The sequence below is a fragment of the Pinus tabuliformis genome, chromosome 8, assembly GCF_031772625.1.
Source record: "Pinus tabuliformis cultivar Carrire ecotype Pingquan chromosome 8, CPIR1, whole genome shotgun sequence".
In the NCBI taxonomy this organism is placed as follows: Eukaryota; Viridiplantae; Streptophyta; class Pinopsida; order Pinales; family Pinaceae; genus Pinus; species Pinus tabuliformis.
In genome coordinates, this window is record NC_142294.1 from 61,743,675 (window position 1) to 61,770,042 (window position 26,368).

Below are 26,368 nucleotides of genomic sequence, written 5' to 3' on the forward strand. Positions count from 1 at the left end.
TCACCTACTCTATGGAGAACATTGGATAACGCGTGGGATATGGAGATAAAGAAAGTCTCCCACTTAATGCTGGCGCAAAATGGACCTATCTATTGGTTTGAATTCTTAGCTGCCAACCAACAATGGCGGGAAGATCAGTAGCCCCAGCGGTTTCTGAATCAGGAAGATTAATCTTACATAGTTTGGTTTTGATTCAGGAATTGGAAGGAATTTTCGCTTTCAAACGTGATGATATTAACCTTTAAACTTTAGTGGTAAAAATGTGTATAAGGATATTAAATTTTTTCACTGTAGATGCTTATGTTGATCAAGTTTCTGAAAAATGTACTATTGGTAATTCCTTTCCCGCCGGGAAAATGTTGGAGAGAAAAAAACCAATGGAGTTAGTGATGGTGTAGAAGAATATGCGTATATTATATTAAACAAAAAAAATTGATGTATTTGTTATTGTTCAACAATTTAGACGTTTTATGAGGGAAAGTGGATATGTACTGAACACATTAATCATAGAATGTTCCCAATAGAATGTTTGCAGAAGAATAAATTAATTGTTGAGATGTCTAGGAGTATGTTGAGAGTTAAAGGTCTTCCAAACATTTTTTGTGGTAAAGCTATAACTACATCTATTTATTTTCTTTATAAATGTCTAATAAGAAGTGTGCAAACTATGACTTCATATTAGAGAAAGGATATAGGAATCAAGGAATACAACAAAAAAAACCCAAAAGTTATTGAATAAGAAGATGAATCTTTTGTTTCTACAAATCTAACATTTTTTCCACTACATCAGCACCATCATCTTCTTCAAATTCAAGTAATGTTACAAGATGAATTCCTCTTTTCATAAAGGTAAAATTTTTAAATGAAATTTACGGATAAACTAATTTTCCTTTAATATCTCATATTGAAACAAAACCAACATATTTCAAGGATGTAGTGAACATGAGGCATGGTTCAAAGAAATGGATGAAGAAATTGTGGCAATAGAAAGGAATGAAACCTGGGAACTTTTGGATCCTCCTATTGAAAAGAAGTAATTGGAGTTAAATGGGTGTGAAAAAAGTAGTTAAAATTGTGATCTAGTTTGTTGCATATTTACCTTCCATCTCCATTACGAACGCTTAGTGGTTTGCCTGTTGCTTAACCATATTTGCATAAATTTTGGGTAAGCTATATACCACATAACCCATAACTCGAGCTTCTTCGGCACTACAAAGTTTTGGTCTTATTTTTTTTATGTAGAAAATCTCTTTTCCATTGGTTTTCACCACATGTCTAGCATTTTAATGACTCTTTTGCCTGTGATCGGTGTTGTCCTCCTATTAGTTGAAGTGTATGACTTTTATCAATTCGGCCAAAATTGTGTTGAAATCAACTTGCACTAGTTGTGTGCATGCCTTGTTTCTTGTCTTCGATTTCTTGAGTTGTTTCTTTTTAGTTCCAATACTCCTTTTTGCTTTCCAATTGTGCTTTGCTTGTTCATAGTAGTGTTTTAATTTTATAATGGCATCGTTCAATGTTTGAGGTTCTAGAAATTTAATTTCATCTCTTAATGCTATGGGAAACCCATTGATACATATTTGGATTTTGGTCTTCTCATATTTAAGATATGGCACAAGCAAAGCACATTTGCTCCACGTTGACCTTATAAAACTCCTTTTCTGGAGTCCCAAGTGTCAACTTGGATGATCTATAAACAACCCACCTTAACCCATGAACCCAATTAGATTTAGAAGGTGGTGGTCAATGTGTTGATCCAAATTCCAAGGTATAGTTGTGGGAATGGGATCTAAAAAAAAATTTCTTCAACTTCCTCAAAAATTCAAATGGACAGTATCTTTGCATCCATCTCATTGAGATGATTCCAACGATATAATTTTTTCCTCAATCTAGTTCAAGGATCATAATTTATGAACTTTTAAGCATAGGTCATTTCAAACCCTACCACATCATCCAACCTCCACCTAGTAGCCACACAATAGCCCATGTGGCAGGTGATGTGCTTGCACTGCCATCGCTCCACGTGGCAGGTGAGCCAAGCCTAAGGTAGTCTAAGGTCATCATTGTTACTGTAACACATTGTTTAGAGACAATTTTCCACCCTATATGGATGTAACATTAGTGAAGGGTGGGACAGACCTCACTAACCATCCTGACCTCGACTAGGTCCATCACTTGCTTCCTCTCCTCCTTATTATCAACATGGATGTAGGAAAAATATTGCTATAATAATTTTGAAAACCTTAGCTTATATAAATACCATAATATATTATTGGCAAAATAATGAGATGTAAAAAGGTATACCAAAAAAAGAAAAGCATAGATTTATTATTATTTTTATTTTTATTAAATGTAATTTGAACAAATCAAAATGTTTAACAAGATCATTTTGAAAACCTTATAAATAACAAGAATATTATTGGCAAAATAATAGGCTGTAAAAAAATTGGAAGAAAAACAATTTGTAAATTTATTATTTTTTCCTTAATTTTAATGTAATGTAATGTAAACATTAATTTCATTTTATTTTAAGGAAAAATGTTAAATAAGACATTATGTTTAATTTTTATTTTTTATTATCTAATTTGTATAGTGAAATTTTAATTTTTTATTATCTAATTTTACATTACACTATGTTACATTTCAAAATATTTAAATGTTTATTTATTTTTTTATGTTTATGTAATTTGAGCAAGTCAAAATGTTAAATAGGACAGGACTTGACATTACAACATCTCTACCATACTCGGTGGGAGAGCCATACTCGACGCAACGCAATAAAAGTATTAATATGATGTAATGTAACATTTTAACTCCATCAAAATGATATAAAAATAGTGTTATGTTAAAATAAAATTTTGAATATTCTTTAAATGCATCTTTTTGGGAAGTTTCCATGTTTATTTTATTATAGAATTTGTCTAGAATAACTCATGATTCACTCATAAATAACTCATTCATGTCAGATATGAGAGTTACGTAGTTGAGATTGGATTTCAGGGATAGTGCAATATTAGTTGTATAATCATTTGTTTTGTACATGTGGTGCATTCAGTCAAAGGAAGAAAATTGGGACTTGGGAAAGAAAAAAATTAGTTAAGTATTGACTTGGGCTTGCCTAGGAAGATGTGAGATAGATAGAGATAGTGTAGAGGTTGCTCAGGCTTGAGAAAAGCATTGTAATCTTCTCATGTTTTCTTACTAATGCAATATACAGATAGTAGGGGTTTTTAGCTGTGGCTTTCCCCAAGAAATCATTATGTAATGCATTGATTCAATTCTTTTTCTTGTATGCTTCGTGATTTCGTGATTGTTTAATTGTTTTTGCTAATGAGTAGAGTAGATTCAAGTTTATTGTTTTAGAATATTACAATTAACAGTTTGAATATACAAGGAATTTTTACATGGTATCAAAGCATAATTCACTCTAGAAGAGGAGAATATGAGTTTGTCTTTTGCAGGTGAAATTAAATTTGCAATATCCTACTTAAGAGCTAGTAGGATGTCGTTCTATGGATCGAGACTCGAATATCCCCTTGATGAGAATCTAGTAAAATTTTGCAAAGAGGATTTTTCAAAAGAATTCGAGATGAAGGACCTAGGCCTCATGCATTATTTTTTTGGTATGGAAGTATGGAAAGGAGATGAAGAATTATTTGTCTCTAAGGGAGCCTGACTATCTTCTTTATTCATAGGTATCATCATGTTGGACCCCAGTTCCTAATGGGGTAGCGGGGGTTCGAGGGAAACGCCATCGAAGCTAAGAATATATGAAAAATTGCCTTGTAAAATATTGTAAATTTGTAGTCAATATGAGTCTTTCATAAGGTGATTGATATGATGGTAGAAATTATGTTTAATTTGGATTTTTTTTACCTAGAAGGAAGCCCATCAATTTAAATGATGGAATTGTATTGTGGTTGTGTATATGTGTATTCTGATCAAGAAAGAGAGAGGAGACTATGAGAGAGAAAAGATGAAATTACGACGGATCTCCTATAAGTTGTATCTCTTCATTTTGCTGGATAATATAAAGGAAGGACTATTTGTTTCTCTATGGAAGTAGCATGAATTGAGTGAACCATGTATATCTGTGTCTCTCCTGTTTTATGCATTTTCTTTGTTTGTGTTTCTGCACTATTTTATGTGTTCCATTTCTCTGTAATAAACAATTTTCTAACAATTGGTATCAGATTTGAAGGTCTATTTGGTTGATAAACTCACAGAAGAGAAGGGTTCTTGGTTTGAGTGGGATCAATGGCAGAAGATGGTAGATTTAGGGTCGAGAAATTCAACGACCAAAACTACCAACTGTGAAATATGTAGATGGGAGATTATCTTTATTAGAAATATCTGTACCTAACTTTGATCAAGAAAACAAAGAAGCCGACAACTATGACAAATGCAGAATGGGATATTATTGACAAAAAGGCACTTGGAACAATAAGGTTGTGTCTGGCTACATCGATAGCCTTTAATATTTCAAAGGAAATGACAATAGGGCTTAATGACGAGATTGGGCAAACTATATGAAAAACTTTCTGACTCAAATAAGGTATTTCTTATGAATTTTTTATTTAATATGAAGATATCAGAAGGTGGATGTATTTTTGATTATTTAAATGAATTTAATACGGCTACTAGTCAGTTAAGTTTTGTAGGGGTAAATTTTGATGATGAAGTTAGGGCTCTGTTACTTTTGTGCACATTGCTGAAAAGTTGGAATCGCTTAGTTATGGCCATTAGTAACTATGTCTCTGGATCTAGTACTTTAAAGTTTGATGATGTCATTGGTGTTATCCATAGCGAGAAAATGTGATGGAAAAGATCTGGTGAGACATTAGGTAATTCTTTGATTGCATAGACTAGGGGAAGAAAAATGGAAAGAGGAAAGAGTCAAGGAAAGGAACATCCAACTCCAGATAGGGAATAATATTCTGGAAACGTAGGAAGAACACTTGAAGAAAGACTGTAAGTCTGGAAGGGAAAAGAAGGAGACACACAACAAAAACCAAGCATGAAGCGAATGCAACATGTGATATGTTTCAAGATGCTTTGATTCTTTCATTAGAAAATATTACTAATTCCTGGGTGGCAGATTCAGGGGTCTCATTCCATGACACGCCTGATAGGAAACATTTTCTTGATTATCTTCGAGGAGATTTTGGACAGGTTTGTCTGGATGATGACAAACCTTGTAAAATCATTGGAATGGGTAAGGTTTTTGCAAAGAAACGGAATGGAAAACAATGGTTATTAAAGGAGGTAAGTCATGTTCCATATCTGAAGAAAAATCTGATTTCAACAAGGTAATTGGGAGGTGAAGGTTTTGTAACTATATTTACAGGAAAAAAAACCTAAAAGGTCACGAAAATAGCCCTGGTAATAAAAAAAGGAGAAAATGTTGGTACATTGTATTTATGCAATCGTATTTCTAATTCTGTAAATTCTTTAACCTCCACAGGAGAATATACAACACTATCGCATCTTAGGATAGGGCACATGAGTGAGAAGGGGATGTAGATTATTCACTCAAGAAATTTGTTTCCATGTTTGAAGCATGTTGATTTAAATTTCTATGAGAATAGTGTGTATGGAAAATAGAAGAGAGTGAGATTTTTTAGAGTTGCGAAAGAAAACAAAAGAAAAAAAATAGAGCTTGTGCATACAGATGTATGGGTACCTGCTCAGGTATCATCTCTTGATGGCTCTTTTTATTATACTACTTTTATTGATTATGAAACTAGGAAAACCTGGATCTATTGTATTCAGAATAAAACTATTGTATTTTTACTTTCAATAAATGGAAAACTTTGGTTGAGAATGAGATAGGAAAAAAGTTGAACTGTCTTAGATAAGACAATAGAGGTGAATACTGCAACAAAGAGTTTGATAAGTATTATTCAGAGGATGGAATTCGCAGAGAGAATACAATTCCAGGAACACCACATGAAAGTAGTGTGTCAGAAAGGATGAGAAGGATAATCATGGAGAGTGAAAGGTGAATGAGATTGCATGCAAGATTTCCTTTACAATTTTGGGCAGATGTTATAGATACTATTGTTTGTCTAATAAACAAAGGGCCTTCAAGCTACATGGATGGTGGTATTCTAGAGGAGGAATGGATAGGTAAAAAGATAAACTACTCAGTTTTAAAGAATTCGAGTTGTGAGGCCTTTGCCCACATTAATAAAAAAAAATAGAACAAAGGTTGAGGAAAAATCAAAGAAATGTACCTTTATGAAGAAGCAGTGCAGGTAGAAACTAGGAAGAAGTGGGAGCTAGCCATGAAAGAAGAGATGTACTCCTTGGTACATAACCAAACATGGGACTTAGTTAGGTTGCATGCAGATAAAACAACATTGCGGAATAAATGGGTTTACAAGTTGAAGGAAGAAGATGGTGGTAGAAAGAGTTACAAGTCTAGATTGGTTGTGAAGGGGTGTACATAGAAGAAAGGTATAGAATTTGATGAAATATTTTCTCCTGAAGTTGAAATGACGTCAATAAGAAATATTTTAAGTCTAGTAGTAGCAGAATATTTGCATTTTTAACAACTAGATGTAAAGAAAACCTTTCTCCATGAAGATTTGGAGGAAGAGATCTATATGGAGTAGTTGCAAGGATATGAGGTCAAAGGGAAGGAAAATTAGTGTGCAGGTTGAGGAAGAGCTTATATGGCTTAAAACTGGCTCCAAGGCAATGGTATCTAAAATTCGACAAGTTTATGTCTGAACGAGGTTATATTAGAGTCACTCTGATAATTTTGTTTATCTCAAAAGGAAAAATTATGCAAGCTATATTATGTTATTGTATGTAGATGACATGCTTGTGATAGGGTCTAACATGCAGGCAATAAATGTGCTCAAAGGAAAATTGGCAAATTCATTTCCAATGAAGGATTTGGGTGTTGTAAAACAAGTCCCTTGTATAAGAATAACTAGAGATAGGAAAAATTGCAAATTATTATTGTCTCAAAGTGAGTACATACAAAAGGTATTGGAAAGATTTAATATGCAAAATGCAAAACCAGTTAGTACACCTTTGGCTAGCCATTCAAAACTAAGTAAGGAGATATTAAAATTATGCAATTGCAGTAAAATTCCAATTTGGACATCTCATATGATGAAGATAATAATTGCAATCGATTCCTATTTTACAGAGGACAAAATTTGACCTAAAGATCACCTTATTTGGACAAAAAGAAGTTAGTTTTTGAATTTATTTATTTACTCATGTATATTGGTTTAGGTCAACCCTAAGCACATGTACAATTGGACAGGTTGGCCTCAACATTATGTGGAACCTCATGGAAGCCTATATATAGAAGATACATCAATCTCATTTGGAAACAATCATCAAACACTCTCTTCTCTCCTCTATTGCCTGGTTCGCATAGGTTTGACGAAGGAAAGCTAGCGCAAAGGGTCCTAAACTACAAGGTCGAAGCTCGCACGTGTCTAGCATTTCTGAGTCTTAGATGCACGTTAGTAACTAAGGATTTTTTTCCTTGGTCACTAGAACAATATGGTCCTAAGAGTGTTTAATAAGTCTCATACGCTCGCACACAGTGTTCAAGGGAGCGTCCGGGAGGCTAGGGTTTCTATAGTTCAGTTTGGTCCCAAGAAACTCGCATCCAGCTTGCCAAACGGTGTCCAGATCAATCTTAGATGCGCACACACAGTGTCTTAGCATGAATCCAAGACAAAAATACGGAATATCATTATTTCAAATATTCTGATTAGTGACAACCATATTCATCATTTGACTACAGTAAGTGACAATTCATTACAATCCTCAGAATCAAGGTTTTGAGTACAAGCATGTTTAGGGTCATGTCATGGATGTTCTAGTTGTTTTGTTGCATTGATGAAGATATGTATCATTGTAATCATTTCTCCTTAATCATTTGATGATGATATAAGAAGAAGAAGAATTTTCAAGGATTTTCCCCATAGTGGATTTTCCTTATTCTCTGACCAATCCTAATGTCTCTATGTTTGCACGATTTTCTTCTATTGTTCCTTTATGTTCCACTGCATTGATGATGATGATATTTTCTTTCTATATAGTTGCATTTGTTTATGAATAATGATGTAAATATGAATAATGTTGTAATTTTGTGGGGTGAACTTAATTTTTTAATGAAGAAATGAAATTATCAAAGCAATGAACAATGTAGCCCTATGAAAAATTAACATGGGATCAAATTTGGGATGAATAAAATCCATGGAGATCAACGCAATGATGCCACCTTTAATGGAAGGAAGAAGAAGATGGTGGAGGCCTAAAAGAATTCTGGGGTTTGAAGAAAACCTTAGGAAACTTGATTATTAGGATTAGGGTTTGAGAAAAACCCTGGTTTATGGAAATGATATGAGATATGAAACCTAGTATGGTTAACGTGAATATGCTGAAGCACTTTTGAAACATTTGATGAAGCACTAGATGGATAATCTCTTGTAGCCCTGGTTGGTTGATTTAAGGCAACATTTTTATGTGGAATATGGACATTAATGGGTCTTGAAGGTTGGTTCAAGAGGGAGAGGATCACCTCTCATTCGAGATAAGTATCTCTTAACTTATGATGCTTCTTACTTATGTTTAGACTTATGGATCTGATTGTTATGTTTATTTTTTACACGTCCTACATATGTATTTGAGTATATGGATGTTTCTAACCTCCTCGATGAGATGTGATGAGTGGATCCTTCTTGAGGATCATTTGAAATGAAGGAAGGATGGCTAGAATTGGAAAAGGTAGAGTGACACTATATGAACAGGTGACACAAGATACCAATGTCCAATGAGAAGGTGCACAGGGATTTGAATACCACAAGGTATGCATGGTATGCTGTATTTCAGATGTAACATTGGATGGCTACGTCAGCCCTTAGGTATGATGATTCTTATAATGAAATGGTTCACTTGATATTATACAAGTATCTTACATGATGAACTTCTTAGACACTTAATATTGGTTCTTGATACATTGATATACTTTATGATTTAGCTAACATCTACCTGCTGGATATCTTGATCCTATAAAGAAGGCTAGCACTTTGACTCTAGTAGATGATACTCTTGATATTTTTCATGCACAAGACATGATGGATTTAACATATAAGGTTAGATAATTAATTCTTATACATGATACTATTGATAATGCTTGTGATAAGCATGTTGGAAGCTAATGGAAAGAGATATTGACACTCTTGTTGTTTTGGTAAAGCTTTATTGAATGACCTTAGTTGATCCTATTGATAATGATAAGCATGGTAATTGTTAGCCTTGTTGGAAAATGGCCCAAAAATGGATCCAAAACACTCCTAAAGTCTTCAAAATTTGCTTAAGATCATCCAAAGATCGAAACAATCACATGCCGTGAGCCCTTGGAAGGGCGGAAAAACACTATCGGGATGTTAAGACACATGAAAAACAATTAAAAACCATGTATTGAAGGCATACACAGTCAAACACACAACATCCGTTAGATCTGGCCGATCAACGACCCAGATCTAAGCAGCAAATCGCAATCGGGCAAACACAGAGGACGACTTAAAGAATGGCCGAAGACACCCTCGATCAGCGATCTCCGATGATCGGATCGGTAGGTTACAATCAATGGGGACATATGCCGTGTTATATGAAATACCTTTGGCTTGGGCGATATGCAATTGTGACAAGTCGCATCACAATATCACTTCAAAACATTGTGAAGGGGCAGGGCCTTTACACATATATGTGTGCGACCTGATGAGCTAGACCTGACAGTATTATACATTATATTTCAGGTCCGCAGGAAGGCCGTTTTCAATGTATTTTTGCAGTTTGGTATATTTTATGAAATACAAAGGGAACACTGGAGTAGCACCAATATGATAGCAGTAACCTCGCCAACCCAGAATCTCAGTCTTCATGCATATAAAAATGCAATCTCAGCGTCTACCCAAATCACTATCTCAATGTCTGTCGAATTCCACACACTACCATTTACATGCGAAAGCCTTTCAACATATGGTTCGAATCATTCACCGTTTATGTCTGAATTGACACAACGTATACAACCACTCCAATTCGCAACTGTAAAACACCTTTCTTCGGCATTTCATTGTTAGGATATTCCGACACATAGGATATAGTTAAGTTCAACTTGGTCTAGTATAGAGTTAGGTTAGAGTTAGGTAAAGTGTGTTTCTTTACCGTTGTACATTTTGTAACTTACAATCCGACGGTCACGATATGTAGTGATCCGACGGTTCACTCTCACCTCGGTATTGCCGACACTTGATCCCTGGCTTGACACCCGATTGGTCCATGAGTTCTATTTAAAGCGCATGGAGGGTCATTGTTCGGGTAATCCGTGCATGAGAGAAGCTTATGTAAATTTTCATTCTTTGATTAATAAATTGCCTGTAGTACCCACGTTGGGACAGGCCGTGGACTGTTTCCCTCCTTGCACTTTGAGGGTTTTAACCACGTCAAAAATACTGGTGTATTGATTTGAGATCTGGTTGTGACCGGTGTCCTTTTGGTGTTCTTTCTGAGGAACTTACCCTGTAAATTCCTACATGGCATCAGAGCTATTTGAGGGCCGCGTTCGTTGGTGATCCAAATCTGAAGCCGGTAGAACTGCATGCGGTTGCCGTTTCCTAGATCTGCTGTTTTTGACTGCTTTCAGGCCGAGAGGACTGCTCTGTTGCGTTCGGAGAATCTGTTCCAGTGAGGAACCCCTTTCGTTTCACGCGAAAAGGTTTCCGGTAGCCCTAGCTGCATCATTTTTCAGATCAGGAGGTATACAGTGTTTTTTGCAGTTTACTGTTATTTTCTCTCTGCTTATTTCGGTCTCAGTTTATTTAGCCTTTTTTTTTAACGGATCTATACCTTTAATTTCTGCGTATGCTCTTTGCCCTGCGACTATGTGCGATCTGGGCAAATCAGAAACAGAAAGGAAGGATTTTTCTCATGCGTATGCTCTTTTCCCTGCACCTTAGTGTGATCTCGGAAAATCAGAAACATTGAAAAAATATTTAGTTTTTCGGCTAAAGCTAACTTTGAGATTTTTTTTTTTAAATTTCTAGTTTTTTGGCTAAAGCTAACTTCGAGCCGCAAGGTTCGTTTTTCTTTGCATATTCGTGTTGGGTTTTGTGTTTTGTGTTTTGTAGGGAAAAAGAGCTTTCTCAAGGCAAGCACGCAAACCAAGGCCCCCCCCCCCTCTCTCTCTCAAATTTTTTGTATAGATCAATTGGTTCAAAGCTATTTTAAGAGAGTAGAGGTCTTGGGTTCAAGTCTCCATTTTGTGGGGGCGGATTTTTTTCATTCCCGCACATTCGCGCACTTTGCAGGCAACGTCAACAATTTTTTTTCAAAAAGCCATAACTTCTTCATCCGGAAGCCTTTTTCAGAGCCGTTTTTTTTAAAACCGCCTATTTTTTCGATATCTATCCATTGGAACACTTACTTTCAGCATCTTCAGCTTCAGTTTTTTTTTTTAAAAATGGAAAGTCCATGCCAAGTCATTCTTGACAGCACTAACTACTTCCAATGGGTAGCCTACATCGAAGATTTACTTAGAAGTAAAGGTCTCTTCAGAATAGCCACAGACCAAGAGAAGAAACCAAAAGATGAAGACAAGGCTACAAAATGGGAAAATAGACAAGATCAAGCACGTGGTTTGATAGGGATGTCTATTTCTCCTGATCTTAGATTCCACATTGCAGAACTTGAGACTCCTCATGAAGCATTAGAAAAACTCGCTAAAGTTTTTGGGATTAAAAATGAAATTAGAGCCCATCAACTTGAAAATGAGCTGCTTACTTTGGATCCTAATAATTTTTCTTGCATTGAAGATTTCTTGTCCAAATTCAAGACCCTTAGATATCTCTTGGAAGGTGTTAAAGTTAAGAAAGAAGATGGTAACCTTATTTATTCCATCCTTACTAAGTTGGGACCAGCCTACTCTGTATTTGTTTCCACTTTCCATTCTACAAGGGAAGCTTTCATTTGTCAAGGACAAGACTACAAGGCCCCTTCCTTTGACTCTTTTGTGATTCCTTAATAAGAGAACAAGAAAAACTCTTACACCTTGGTCTTCTTAATCTTGGAAACTCTTCCACGAAAGCGTTAGCCGCCTAGCAGCAACCAAATTCAAAGAATCCTAAGAAGTCATATCCTCAAAAGAATGGTCCTAAACCATCTCAGCCTCAAAATGAAAGATCATTTCAGCAAAATGATAAGACCAATAAAAACAAATGGAAGAAGACTGATAGACATTGTAACTTTTGTAATCGAGATGGCCACTTAGAATCTAAATGCTTTAAGAAGATGGAAGCCTTGGAAGCCGCAATGAAGAAACATAACATCCATGTGGAGCCTACTTCAACATCAACTTCCGGAATGGCACTTTCTGCATGTCATTGTCAATCATCTCAGTCTGGTTATGCATTAAATGTATCTTCTTCTTCTTCTCATTCTCATGAGTGGCTCATTGATTCTGGAGCCTCTTGTCACATAGCCAAAAACCAAGCCATGTTTTCTTCTTTAAATGATTGTAACACCAAAATATATATGTTGGTGATGATAGATCTCTTAATGTTGTAGGGACTGGAACTGTTCATCTAGACAATGGTCAGTTTAATGATGTATTATGTGTTCCAACCTTATCCTACAACCTTCTATCTGTCTATCAGATAACTCATTCAGCTGAAGGTAAAATTTTTGAATTTTCACCTCATGATGTTGTAATCAAGGATCTAAAAGATCCTAAACAGATTCTAGCTACTGGTCTTGCTGATGATTCCAAAAGGTTGTATAAGTTTCACAACTTTGGGTCATCAAATCTTCCCTCGGTATTTATTGCTCATAATGATGAAGTGAGCAAACTTTGGCATGAGCGATTTGGTCACTTAAACTATCGCTCCCTTCAGCATCTATGTAAAGAAAATATGGTGACAGGTCTTCCTATGGTATCTTGCAGAGATGGTGTTTGTTCCGGATGTGTACTCGGAAAACATCATCGGGGACAGCTTTGACAAATGTGCCTCTTGGCACGCCTCAGCCCCTTTATAGCTTGTGCACAGTGATTTATGTGGTCCTCTTCCTGTTGCTTCATTCTCTGGCTGCAAGTACTTCTTAACTTTCATTGATGATTTCTCCAGACGCACTTGGGTATACTTCTTAAAACTCAAAAGCGAAGTATTTAACACCTTTTTTGCCTTCAAAGCCTTTGTTGAAAAACAATCTGGACATCAAATTCTTAAGCTAAGAACTGATAATGGTGGAGAATATGTTAAAAACACATTCATCAACTTTTGCACCGAAAATGGAATTCAAATGCAACATACTGTTCCATACACTCCACAACAAAATGGTGTAGCTGAAAGGAAAAATCGCACCTTAAAGGAAATGGCTAATTGTATGCTGCAATCTAAAGGACTCAGTCTTAGTTTTTGGGCCGAAGCAATTACTTGTGCAAATTATATAATCAATCGCACTCCTACTAAGGTTCTAGAGAATATCACTCCAGAAGAAGCTTGGAGTTCCATTAAACCAGATGTAAGTCACTTTCGTGTGTTTGGAAGTGAAGCATGGGCCCATATTCCAGATGAAAAGCATAAAGCTTTAGAACCTAAGAGTGAGAAATGTACTTTTGTTGGATATTCTGAAGATGTAAAAGGTTATAGACTTATTCCATTTAAGTCCAAAATGTTATCATTAGAAGAGATGTAAAGTTTGATGAAAATAAATCGGCCTGCGAGCCTAGTCCGGCGGATGTGCCACCTCTTCCTATCTCTTCTACTTTTGAAAACATTTCTTCTTCAGATGATGAAAGCGAGGATGATAATCCTCCCCACCTTCTCAGGATCCTCAACTTCCAAGATGGGTCCGTGCTACTCGGGATGCAGCAGGTGATCTTGCCGGTGATCCTACAGATCAGCGACGTACACGTTCTCAGTTTGAAAGAGCCTCTTCTTTACTGGCTCAAGCTCCAGTAAATCATGATCCTGACACTTTTGCAGAAGCTTCAGGCCATCCACATTGGGAAGCAGCTATGAATGAAGAATATCATTCATTGATGACAAATGATACATGGGATCTTGTTCCTCTACCAAAGGGACGCAAACTTGTTAGATGTAAATGGGTTTACAGAACCAAGTATGGACCAGATGGGAAAGTTGATAAACATAAATCTCGTCTCGTTGCTAAGGGCTTTTCACAGGTTGAAGGCATTGACTACACTGAAACCTTCTCCCCTGTTGCCAAAATGAACTCTATCCGCCTTGTTCTTTCCCTTGCTACCTCTTTAAAATGGGAAGTCCATCAGATGGATGTTAAATCTGCCTTCTTGCATGGGGACCTACAGGAAGAAATCTATATGGAACACCCATTGGCTTCATACAAACAGACTCCAGCCTTGTTTGTCGACTTAAGAAATCCCTTTATGGCCTCAAGCAAGCTCCTCGGGCTTGGTATGCGAAAATGGATAGCTTTCTTTTAGAATCTGGCTTTTCTAGGTGTCATTCTGACAATACTGTCTACACCAAGAAAGTGGGCAACTCTCTTATCATCCTTGTTCTTTATGTTGATGATCTTATTCTTACTGGTAGTGATCCCAACCTTATAAACCATGTGAAGTCCAGCCTTAAAAAGAAATTTGAAATGACAGACTTAGGACACTTACACTATTTTCTCGGTCTTCAAGTCTTGCAATCCTAGGAGGGTTTTCCTTCCCAGTCCAAGTATGCTTGTGATATTCTTCGTCATTTTCACATGGAAGACTGTAAGCCAGCCCTTCTCCCTTTCAGTCTGGAGTCAAACTTTCAGTCTCTTGTACTTCTCCTGAAGTTGATGCTACCTTATACCGTCAACTTGTCGGAAAACTCTTGTATTTAACCCATACTCGTCCTGATCTTTCCTTTGTTGTTGGCCTTGTTGCTCGTTTTATGCAAAACCCCCGTGAAAGTCATTGGAAAGCAGCTAAAAGAATACTTCGTTATGTTCGAGGTACAGTACAGTTTGGGATTCATTACAGTGCCAAACAAAGAGCTCCTCTGTTAGTTGGTTTCACTGATTCTGATTGGGCTGGTGACCCTGATGATCGGAAGTCTACTGCCGGCTATGTCTTCACTCTTGGTTCAGGACCTATTACATGGGCTTGTAAGAACAGGCTGCCATTTCTCTTTCGTCAGCAGAAGCAGAGTATCGTGGTGCCGTGGAAGCTAGTAAGGAAGCCTTGTGGCTTCGTCAGATCCTATCAGAGTTTGGCTTTGAGCAGCAGCATCCAACCACACTTTGGTGTGATAATCAAAGTGCCATTCAGCTATGCAAAGATCCAGTCCAGCATCAGCGCAACAAACACATTGAACTACACATGCACTTCATCAGAAAGCTCATTCATGACCATGTTCTTGAAGTGCAATATTGTCCAACAGATGATCAGGTTGCAGACATCTTCACAAAGGCTCTCACTGAGGCGAAGTTCACTAAACTTCGATATATGCTTGGAGTTCAGGAAGTTGTCACTAAGGGGGGATAGGCTCTAGTTCCTCCTTCCTTCTCCTATTGTGTCATATTTGTAAATCCTTCAATCCTATCCCAAGTTGTTCTTAAGGGGGGATGTTAGGATATTCCGACACATAGGATATAGTTAAGTTCAACTTGGTCTAGTATAGAGTTAGGTTAGAGTTAGGTAAAGTGTGTTTCTTTACCGTTGTACATTTAGTAACTTACAATCCGACGGTCACGATATGTAGTGATCCGACGGTTCACTCTCACCTCGGTATTACCGACACTTGATCCCTGGCTTGACACCCGATTGGTCCATGAGTTCTATTTAAAGCGCATGGAGGGTCATTGTTCGGGTAATCCGTGCATGAGAGAAGCTTATGTAAATTTTCATTCTTTGATTAATAAATTGCCTGTAGTACCCACGTTGGGACAGGCCGTGGACTGTTTCCCTCCTTGCACTTTGAGGGTTTTAACCACGTCAAAAAACTGGTGTATTGATTTGAGATCTGGTTGTGACGGTGTCCTTTTGGTGTTCTTTCTGAGGAACTTACCCTGTAAATTCCTACATTCATTGCATCCACATCGCCTCTGCACAGCACACTGTCACACTACATAAATCTCAACTTTGAGAAAACCCAATAGCCCAATTCCATGAAGTTAGTGCACAGTTCATATAAACCCAATCATGCTCTCATAAAGCTCCTTTATATGAATCAGAATCAAGACTTTTAATAATCCGGGAAGATTTCTATTCTCTTAGTTAGAAAGACGCAGATCTAACATAAAACCTTCAAAACAATGTTGAACACTGTTAATCAATAGATATTATATATATCGCTACCAAGGTCAGGTTTCTGCCAACTAAATTTATTCACACCTGGAGATACAGTATGCGCCCAAGTTTATGGTTTTAACTATTCCAATGCAATATCACACAAACTCGATATACACTACCTTCAATTTGCGCTGATATGGTGTCAATCGTCGATTTTCCCAAATGGCTATTTCCAAAACATAACACTATGGGTAGTCACCAGATCTGGTTGTCCAATATCGAATCAACCATTTAACTCGATATGCCACAATAATTTGGCGTTTTCTATGCTCCAATGCAAAACTGCGGGAATTGCTAATCGCAAAACTAGTGAATATCCAATCTCATCTGTTACCACAGATCTGTTGTGTTCTCAACTGCAGTTGGAATCACCTTATTTATATTACAACTAACAATTGACAATATCCAGAACTTTGATGCGAGATTTTAGGAATCAGCAATTTCAATAATTCGGTGTTGTCCCTAATAATCCGCACAGTCTATTCTAAGCTGTTCTCTATGGGAAGAGATTTCACTTACAAAATGTAACACGTACAATTTGTCATAACACAGATATTTTAACAATTTTAAATAAAAACCACAGTTCGAACCACTTCAGGCAATTGTCAACGCATTAAGCTGCATACAATTAACACAGGCCACATCTATTCCATTAATTACACAAATCAACCAGATCGAATTGCCAGATCTGTCCCTCGATTGTACACAAACCACAGTTGTAGATTTTTTTATATAAAATCATTAATAAAACAAAAATTCTTCATTAATAAAACCAAATGTAAACAATTTCAAAACCTCTTAGTGCATGGGCAGATTTTCAAGATCTGTGGCCCTTTACAATCGCTGAAGGCTCCCAAGAGAAAACCCTCTCACTACTCACACTCACACTCTCTCTGCGATTCTTCCAGTCTCTTTTTCCTCACAAAAACCACTCATATTTCTACACAAATAATACATTTAATTTACTCCAAAAGTCTCTCCACCCAATCCTCAACTAAATCTATATTTTAGGTGTGGACTCAACAAAGTCCCATACATAGTATTCCTAATCCCAAATTTGCCTCCTAATCTATTTCTATCATATCCTTTTAATTAATAAAAGAATATTTACAAAATCCTCACTTATATAATTTATCTAACAATTTAATTAATAAAATAGTAAAAATGTCACACCCCCTTTATTTACATCATTAAAATGAAAATTGGCCTTGATGCTCCTGCATCACGATACGATAAGACCCAGACCCGAAAGGGTTCGAGAATGAAAATATATAATTTTTCAGGTCCGACAAAGCCTATTTTTCATGGTTTTTAGTGTTTTTTAACATTTTCCAAAAATACAAAGGGAAGCAAGGAACCAGGCCACTTGCAATTTGCGATAGCGACCCTAAGGGTGGACTCGATAGAGGAATAAGCCATATTTAAGGACTTTTGAAGTCCAGAAGAATAGAGATGGATGATAGTTTTTTGTGTGCAACGTTTTTTGTGTAAAAATAGGAAAACAGTCATTATAAACATTTAAAGGGAAAACAGAGGCCCACTAGCCCTTCCATCACAATGCAGCTCGCCAGAAACAGAAACGATCATGGAGCAGACAATGTAGCTTGCCCAAAATGGAAATATCATGGGCATCGACAATGCAGCTTAGCCAAAAACAATATAATCGATTGTGGGGCATCTCTGGCACGAGAGATCTCCCTCCCAGTGCAGCAACATACCAGAATGCGGTTACTCTTCTATCAAAAGAAGAAACCTCCGAACCATTCTTGCCTAGTCAGGGCATCAAACAGTTAAAGAGATAGAGGGATAGATTAAGACCTCTCAAGCCTCAGAAGGCTCGGGACATTGTAAACAAGCCTATAAATTTTTGTAAGATCAGAGTAACAAGGGTTCAACTTCTGGAGACTATAGAGACTTTGCTACTCAAGCTTCTCATCTTCATTCCAGTAATACAAGCTTCTTTTGCTGTTACATGTTCAATATCCATTTCTCTTCTACTCTAAGCTTGCACTTGGATAGTCTCTTCATGATTTCTTTTATGTCTAATGCTAGACAACTGTCATCTTATCTCTGCATTGATAAATTGAATTTGCAATTGAATAGGTTGTTCATGTTTCTTATGTGTCTAATTCCATATAAATTTCATCTTATCTCTGCTTTGATAAATTAAATTTGCAAGCTTCTTTACTACCTATAGCTAGCCATTCATATGTGTTTATATATGCATTTTCCGGTACAGTCAGTATTCTCCATCTATCCATTGAGTCTACAAACTATTGAGCATTAGTGGTCTAAAGCTTTGTCATGCTAAGGGTGTTAATGCATGTTTAGAGTGAAAACAAACTTGAAACGGTTATTTGGCTTGATCCAAACCTTCATCCGTTCCAATAGTTTAGAGAATAATATTGAAGATTATATGTTACTAGGCATCTCCGAGCTGCAACCTAGGAGAGTTTCCTGGAGTTATAACATAATGGTGCAGTTGCCGAGGAGAGGAGACTGAAGCTTAGCTCCCTGGGAGATGACACAGATCCAAATTTGATGATAGACAAAGTCTGGGCACTTTTTTGGTTGTAATCATCTATCTGGTGACTCTACAGAAGGACGAACCTCTTGGTGACTACACTTCATAGTTATGGCTCAGTTTGTGAGGCATACTCAGAGAAATCCTCAGAAGCCACAAGCTGACCCAGTATCTGATACTGAAAAAATCATCAAAGAAAGAAAGGTATTGCAGAAAGGAGCATCAAGTTCAGGTAAATCTAAACAATCTTCTATATCTCTTCAAGAAAATCCTGCAATAGAGCAAATACATGTTGAGAGTATAGCATCTACTACTAGTAGTGAAGAAAAAATCACAGAGATTCATAAAGCTCCTTATTCTTTAGGTTCTCCTTTTGTTGTAAGCCCAAAGGAAACCTCACCTCCTATCCATCATACTCCTTTAGTCTTATCAGTCACTCCTCAACCCTCTATCATTCAGACTTCCAGTACCCTTATAGCCACCATAGTTATGGCAGGCCCACAAGCACCTACCAAAATGGAAAGAATCATAGGTGTTAGGTATGGACCTCTAGTGCTGCCCACTCCTTTGAATGCCATGCCTACTAGAGAATATCATAAATATAGGCCTACGTTCACTGGGACTAAAGGTATTACAGCTGAAGAACATCTTGAATCTTTCTATAGCTATGCTGATAACCTGGACATTAGTGAAGATGATGTCTGGATGAGAGTCTTTGTCCAAAACCTAGATGGAGAGGCTAGAAAATGGTTTAGAGAACTGACCCTAAGATCTATAGCAGATATTGAGGCTTTAGATGATGCATTCCTAAAGAATTGGGGGGATAAGAAGGATCTACTCTACTACCACACCGTGTTTGGCAACTTAAAGAGGGAAAATGGTGAGTTGATGTCTGATTTTAACAAGAGGTTTAACGACATGTACAACAAGATACCAGCTGAAGTAAAACCCACTACTACCTCTGTTAAACTCACCTATGCCAGTGATTTTGACTCTGAATTCTATCTACTATTGAGGGAGAGATGATGTGCTACCTTGGCTGATATGGAGGATTCAAACTTGGAAGTAGAATCAAACATCATGGCTACTGAAAAGCTCAAGGGAATTATTGATAGAAGGATATAGAGAGGTGAATATTCATAATATTATGATCCCGAGATAGATAAAATTACCAAGATGACAGATTCATTAGCCTCTAAGACCTCCAAATTAAAGGTTGAGCAACACCCCGGGAATGGAAGGGTTCCTAATACCTTTGTTCCTAGAAATCCAAATCCATATAGAAGAACCAACGAGCAGTTGCAGATTCTGTAAAGAAGCAAAGATGCCCATGAAGACCAAAGGCTAAAGACCCCTTTTAAGAACATAGTCATGGAGGAAGATCAGTTTGAAGAAGATGATGAGATCCATTGTTTTGAAGACATAGGTAGTGCCCCTTTTTTGACCTTAGCTACCTATGAAAAGCCATTGTTCAATGACCAGATCAGCCAAGAGTGGGATGGTGAAACTATTCTACAAACTGAAGATCAGCAATGATATAATCTAAGGTCAAAGATGAATAATTCCAAGGAAACCCCTATTCAAAGAGCTGCAATCCCTAGAGTACATCAAGATAATAAGCAGAAGCAACCCTCATTTGATCCCATCGTCCTCAAAGCTCCAGTGATAGAGGTAAGAGGGCTTGACAAGCCCCCTTCTCCTTTTAGTTTTGAATCAGAAATTCAGAAGCTAAGAATACCTATACCTCTTATTGAACTAGTGAAGAATGAATTCTTCAAAAGATCCATCCTTGAGGCCCTTGAGCCTAAAGCCATCCAAGCCTCCACTGACTATATAAATCTACAAGATGATAAACCATTTGTTATTCTCAGCCCAATTATTGAAAATGGTGAAGACAACTCTCCATCATTCTATGTTTCTTTGACTATTCATGACAAAATCCTTCACAACTGCCTTTTGGACACTGGAGCCAGCCATAATCTAATGCCCAAGGCTGTCATGGATAAGCTGGGTCTTTACATTACCAAGCCTTATCATGACCTATTTTCTTTTGACTCTAGAAAAGTGAAATGTTTGGGATTAATCAAGGATCTAGCCATCACCTTGTCTCAGCAACCCATGAAAAGCATGATGATGGATATTGTGGTAGCACATGTACCCCCCAAGTTTGGCATGTTGCTTTCCTGAGGTTGGATCAAGAGATTAGGTGGAACATTGCAAAATGATCTGTCTTATGCTACTGTCCCAGTTTTTGGAGGTGAAAATAGGAGATTGTATAGAGAGGCTCAGTTGGCTTGTATTACCAACGACGAAAGGAATCCCACTAATCATCCCATCCATGCTATCGATATTGATTTTGGAGCTTATTTTCTTCAGACTGAGGGATCTCAGTTGGCCTCCAAGCAACTTAAAAAACCCGTTTTCTAGATCACAGAGGAAGAAGGCCCACAGATTTGGGACAGATTTGGGACATGTTCTTTGATGAACCTTGCTCTAAGGAAGCTGCAAGGGCAGGTGTAGTCCTTGTGTTCCCCACATGGGATTTCATTCATTTATCTTTCATATTAACTTTTCAGGTCAACAAAACTTTCCAAGCAAAGCATCCAAGGCTGAAAGCATACAGAGATGAGGTGAAATATAGACCATCTTTGCCTAAAAATGTCAAATACTGGAAAGTTTTTGAAGAGGATGATCGTATTAATAGGCTTTTACAAGTCTTTGATGAATTGGCTGAAATTCATCAAAATAAGATCAAAGAAACTTTTGAATGGGACAATTTTTAGTTTGGTGACTGGGTTCTCAAATGGGAAGGTGTTTTTAGTAGCCCAGTAAATGGGTGGTTCTTTAACCTTTCTTTCATTTAAGGATTTAAAGCCTTGATATTGTAAATATGTTTCTCAGTTTTTATGTTGTTGCAAAATAGACTCCATGCCCAATGGAACACTAGAAGGAAGATTTGATTTTCGTTTTATAGGAAAGGCATTGTTCTGTAGTTCTTGAAACCTCATAAGGAGGCTTTCATCCCCAGAATGAGCCAGTGTTAGCCTTGTTGGAAAATGGACCAAAAATGGATCCAAAACACTCCTAAAGTCTTCAAAATTTGCTTAAGATCATCCAAAGATCGTAACAATCACATGCCGAGAGCCCCTGGAAGGGCGCAAAAACACTATTGGGAGGCTAAAACACATGAAAAACAGTGAAAAACCATGTATTGAAGGCATACACAGTCCAACCAGTAGCTGTCAGATTTGGCCGATCAACGGCCCAAATCTAAGCGGCAAATTGCAGAGGACAACTTAAAGATTGGCGGAAGACACCCCTGATTAGCGATCTCTGATGATCGGAACGGTGGGTCGCAATTGACGGCAACATACACCGTGTTATATGAAAGACCTTTGGCTTGGGCGATATGCGATTGCGGTAAGTCGCATCGCAATATCACGTCAGAAAATTATGAAGGGGCGAGGCCTTTACACATATATGTGTGCGACCCGATGAGCAGAACCCGCTGGTATTATACATAATATTTCAGGTCCACAGGAAGGCCATTTTCAATGTATTTTCGCAGTTTGGAATATTTTATGAAATACAAAGGGAAGCCTGGAGCAGCACTGATGTGACAAGACCTAGACTTGAAAGGGTTCGGGAATGAAAATATATAATTTTTCATGTCCGCCAAAGCCGATTTTTCATGGTTTTTAGTGTTTGTTAACATTTTCCAAAAATACAAAGGGAAGCTAGGGACCAAGCCACTTGCGATTTGTGATAGCGACCCTAAGGGCGGACACGATAGAGGAATAAGCCATATTTAAGGACATTTGAAGTCCGGAAGAACAGAGATGGGCGGTATTTTTCTCTGTGAAGTGTTTTCTATGTAAAAACAGGAAAACAGTCATTATAAACATTTAAAGGGAAAATAGAGGCTCGATATCACAGCGCATCTCGTCAAAAACAGAAACGAGCATGGAGCAGACAACGCAGCTTGCCTGAAACAGAAACATCATCGGCATCAACAATGCAGCTCAAACAAAAACAACATAATCGATTGTGGGACATCTTTGGCATGAGAGATCTCCTTGCCAGTGCAGCAACATACCAGAATGCGGTTACTCTTCTGTTATAAGAAGAAACCTCCGACCCATGCTTGCCTAGTTAGGGCATCAAATAGTTAAAGAGACAGAGGGATAGATTAAGACCTATCGAGCCTCAAAAGGCTCAAGAGCATTGTAAACAGGCCTATAAATATTTGTAAGATCAGAGTAACAAGGGTTCAACTTCTGGAGACTCTGGAGACTTTGATACTCAAGCTTCTCATCTTCATTCTAGTAATACAAGATTCTTTTGTTGTTTACATGTTAAATATCCATTTCTCTTCTGCTCTAAGCTTGCACTTGGATATTCTATTCATGATTTCTTCTGCGTCTAATGCTAGATAACTATCATCTTATCTATGCATTGATCAATTGGATTTGCAATTGAATAGGTTGTTCATGTTTCTTATGTGTCTAATGGCATATAATTGTCATCTTATCTCTGCGTTGATAAATTAGATTTGAAAGCTTCTTTTACTACTTGTAGCTAGCCATTCATATGTGTTTATATATGCATCTGTCGGTACAGTCAGTGTTCTCCATCTATCCATTGAGTCTACAAACTATTGAGCATTAGTGGTCTAAAGCCTTGTTAAGCTGAGGGTGTTCATGCATGTCTGGAGTGAAAACAGAGTTGAAACAATTATTTGGTTCGATCCAAACCTTCATCCATTCCAATAATTCAGAGAACAATATGGAAGATTATATGTTACCAGGCATCTCCAAGCTGCAACCTAGGAGAGTTTCCTGTAGTGATAACAGTAACCATGATGATAGAGGTATAACTCTGAGATTGATATTATGTATGGTAAAACTGAATGACCTAACTTGATGGAGTGACTCGATAGAAAATTGTTATTATGTTCATGATATGATGTTAAATATGTTTGCTAGCCTGATCTTTCAAGTCTAACCTGTGATCTCAAATCTGAAGCTCGTACAAAAATTAGGGTTTTTGTTCTAAACGAAAGCATAGAACCGAGAGATTTCATCCTTGGACACACACATGTAAAGGACAAGGTAGCATCCAAGAAGCTAAATATTCGCCCATGCTAACTTGAAGGGAGCGTCCAAGGGTTTCACTTCAGTTGACCATCATCCAAAGTTTTTTGAAGCTATCTGAGCTTTGAATCAAGGTGTCTCCGACATATTCTGCCATAGTAAAATTGATTTCTCAAGTTGTTGTGTTAAATTTTTTATCACAAAAAAATGAATTATTTTGCATGAAATCAGATGTTCACATGGAAGATGTCAGTACTACGGATGTGCTGTAGATAACAATAAGATCTGAAAGCATGAAAAGTTTGAATATTTTCCATAATATGAACATGAAGATTGAACTTGTGTTTGTAGGTGACCGGGACATACAAATAGATATGTCATTATGTTTGAAGTTTGTGCTACAAGAGTTTTACATGATTTGGCTAACTGATTTAGATGAGCAGTGTTTGGAGTTTTGACATGATGCTTGACAATGACTTAGAACTTTGATATTGAGATATGTTTTTGGACTATAGATCTCTCTACAGTAGCAAATTTGGTTTTTACCTAATGTCTATTGATCTGATTTAATGATTGATGATTAGCTCATTATGTTGGCTTAGTAAGGCATTATGCTTGCAAAGAGCATTTCATGAAGCAAGCTCCCCAATCCAAATATGTCCATATTTGGCAGTTATCTATTGAAGTCAGGATGATGAGTTCCATGGTATGGCTTTTATTTTTATTATGGTTTTGGTTTTACATATTGATGAATCTATGTAAGAGGGAGATGGCTTCCGAAGCTCAAAATGATGTATCATGGCATGAAAAATCAATTTTTGGAATTTACGAAAGAACTTTTAAATTTCAAAGCTATTGAAAAATGGTTTTGAATAATAGAAATGCAAAAGCTTAGATACTCCAATTGAATTACAATATGTTATTAAGAAATATTGTTAAACTTGGCTTGGAAACTGTCAATTGATTAAAGAATTGATGTTCCATTTTTTAGCATTCGTCCATATATATGATGTGCAGAGAACCTGAATAAATTCATGATTGAGTTGCTTCATTCACATAGAGTTTCCGCCGAACATCCTTTGAAATATTTGGATGAGATGTTCTATATTTTAGGTTGATATATTTCTCCTATGATATGTGACTGCATGGATGTATTGTTGTTAATAGAGATTATTGTTGATGAGCACATATATGTGTTGCCTTAATATGAGATATTCCATGATATTATTGACGAAAGGTCCATAGATTTACTCTCAATCAAGATTGAGTATGATGTTGCTATCATGGCTAACTATGAGACGGGATGAAGAAGCTCCTTAGAGAGTTGTTTGAGCGTGATCTGGATATGACATGGACACATTGAGATGATGGAGAGTGGGATCCTATTGGCAAAGCATCCCATATAAATATAGTTGAAATTGTTTTAGAGAACCAGTGAAGATATTCGAGACAAGCTTAGGATTGTGATTTACACCTCCTTGAGAGGGAGGGTGATTATGGTATCCTTTTATGATTTATATGATTATTTATGTTCTAACATGATATTTGATTTGATGTCTTGTATGAATTTGAAACAACTGCTATTAAGATAAGAAGATACATGATTTGAGTATGATGAGAGCAGCGCTGATAGAGGAAACTAAGCTAACTCTTCCTCCCTGTCTAAGCCCAGGGTGAGGAATTGAGATAGAGGGATCCTAGGGTTGATGGAACTCTACACAATGGTGTATGACCCCTATTTGTTACCCATGAGGTTAGAGATGCTTCTCCCCTATCTTCATAGGGTCGGAGAATGCTACTCCCCTCTCTAGTCTTTGTAGAGTATAACCTAGTTGGCATCATACACACAAGAAGGGCTTGTTGGGGATACCGCTCCTCGTTTGGCCAATGGGTTGAAAGTGTAATTGGGGTGTACAACCCAAGTCGATTATGATGCAGGTGTTCTACCACATGACTATTCAGGGTCATCAATGGGAAGATCAGTAAGAAACAGGATGGGTTGAGATAACCCTATGCGGTTCCGAGTTGAGATTGAGCTTCTTGATGTGATCCCAGAGTTGATATGTGCTCCCTTGTGTGTTTGGATATTCTATTACTTGATATGGGGTTGTAGATGTATATCTCCCGCATGAGATTTTGGGTCACGATGTGCTTCCCGATGTGGTTCCAAGTTGATATGTGCTCCTTGATGATATGCTCTCCGATGATGATTAATGATGATATTTCAAGTAGTATCCTGATGGATAGAGGCTGGTAGCTTAAGCTCTCCTCTGGTAAAAAATTCTTCTTCTTTTAGATTCGAGAATGTTCAACATACGAGCAGAAATAGTAAAGATATGTGTAGGAATCAGAAAGGGATAGATTGAGATGTAAATTGATGATTTGGGATGATGAGACACTTGAGATGGT